General features: G+C 37.5%; 1 long non-coding RNA gene across 1 annotated transcript; it reads left to right on the top strand.

The window, feature by feature from the left end:
- On the top strand, positions 1,146–1,573 carry LOC109832539. Its single transcript, XR_002244793.1, has 3 exons — positions 1,146–1,174; positions 1,288–1,415; positions 1,501–1,573. It is a non-coding gene; the product is annotated as an uncharacterized LOC109832539 (long non-coding RNA).

Below are 2,128 nucleotides of genomic sequence, written 5' to 3'. Positions count from 1 at the left end.
ATCCTCCCCGGCTATTATTTCCTTGGTGAAATAATACCCGTCGTACTGCGTAGATCCGACCGGATCTAGATCTCGCGGTGGTCCACGGCAAACAACCCCGGCGCAGGCAAAGAACCCACAAAGCGAGCGACCGCAAAACAGGAGCTCGCGATTCGTTCGACACAAAAGGAGAAAAGTTGTAATCTTTGTTTATTTTTATTTGATTTTCGTTGTAACCGGATCTTATAAAAAGACCGGATCTTTTGTAACTCAAAAAGTTGTAACTCAAGATGACAATGGAATCAATAACAAAGAAAGACACGAATTTTCCAGCGAACAAAATCAAATGCTGAGTAGGTGAACCCATCCTATTAAACGGCGTGAAGTTAATTAGATTGAACTTCGCCGGATATGGGATCGATTCCCACTCTCTTGGGTATGGACAGGGAATGCTCGTTTTCTTCATCTCTTGAGCGGAAATCAATGTATTGATTTTGCTCTCGAGGTTTTTGATCTTCAAGCTTTCACCTGTGTTTTCACTAGCATTCTCGTTACCACCCCCTGCATTGACGGGAGGATTATTGTCATATATGCAATGGTTACTAATCTGAGGGCCGCATAACTGATAAACGATCTTCTGCTGCAAGCTGAAATTATGTAAATATTAGTGTTCACGTTAGTATATAACATGAATATTTACAAATTTATTATCTACATTTCAGGTTATAGCCTCCTATGTTGTCTTGTTAAATAGGTTAATGGAGACGCGTGCAAACTATGCGAAAGACATACACATATGTAGTCCATGGGTAACCGTAAGTAGAAATCCAATCCGAGATTATAAGTAATATTCATAAGCTATATTAAATACTTACTCTTAACTTTCTTTATTTTTTTAGAGATGCATCAATGAAAATAATCCGTCAAGTGTGGATCGAATGTTTAAGCCAATAACGACAACTCGATTCCAAGAACTTGATAAGATTATTTTCCCACTCCTAACTTCATTTCATTGGCATATGTTGGTGTTCTTTGTAAAGGAGAAGAGATTTTATCATTATTCTTCCCTCCGTGGTTATATGTCCGATGCTAATGAGTTTAGGGTGAAGCTTATTTCTACCATTCCCGATGCTTGGAACTTAGACATTACTTCGATTCAGGAGGTAGAAAGTGTTGATGTACCTCAACAACGGGGGTTAGTGTATTCGACTTATATGTTCTTTTTTCGTTTGTGCTAACACTCACATAGAGACTACATATTGCGGGCCAAGAGTGTTATATTGATATTGCAAACTTTTGAACTTGCAGAAGCTTGGATTGCGGGGTGTTCTTGATGGCGTACATGTTTAGCCTCATATCCGGTCAACCAATTGCAATTGACCAAAAGGATTGTGCAAGACATAGAGCTCGTATTGTTGCTCTATTTCTATTTGAAGGTATATTTTCTATACGTGTAATGTTCATTGAAACGCTTATATCGAAATCTATTGTTCTTTTGATCCGCTTATATTTTGCTTTCAGGAAATCAACCAACATGATCCTCAAGACCAATTCCCCGGTTGCTACATGCCAATTGTGATATCCAATATTTTTTGTGTACAAATATATTTTGGGAATTGATTTGTAAAGTATTTGTATATATATATATATATATGCCAATGATGCAATCTTGTATATATTCCCCGGTTGTATACAGTTTTTTTGAAAATGCAAGTTTGGAAATGCAATCTTGTATATATAGCTTGTTTGGAAATGCAATCTTGTATATAGTTTGTCAATCTCCTTGATACGCAATGTTGTATATAGTTTGTCCGGATATGCATGCAACGTTTGTCAATCTCTTAAAAACTTTGTAAACTTGAATAGTCAATTCAAAATCATTGGCCAGAATGTTTTATGCACTGGGTTATTTATGACATCCCAAAATATCAGCAAGAACCCAAGTAAAAAGACCAACAAATGGGTCGACTCATAAAATTCACGAGTCGACTCATAAACCATGGGTCGACTCATAATATCATGGGTCGACTCAGCAGAAACAAAACACATATTCCAGCACACTTTGTGAGTCGACTTATGACAGTTATGAGTCGACTCAACCTGATGGGTCGACTCATGACTGTCATGAGTCGACTCAGCAGAAACAAAA

Source organism: Asparagus officinalis, chromosome 3 (genome assembly GCF_001876935.1).
Source record: "Asparagus officinalis chromosome 3, Aspof.V1, whole genome shotgun sequence".
NCBI classification, from domain to species: domain Eukaryota; kingdom Viridiplantae; phylum Streptophyta; class Magnoliopsida; order Asparagales; family Asparagaceae; genus Asparagus; species Asparagus officinalis.
The sequence above is the reverse complement of the archived record's forward strand: the minus strand, read 5'-3'. Positions and strand labels throughout refer to the sequence as shown.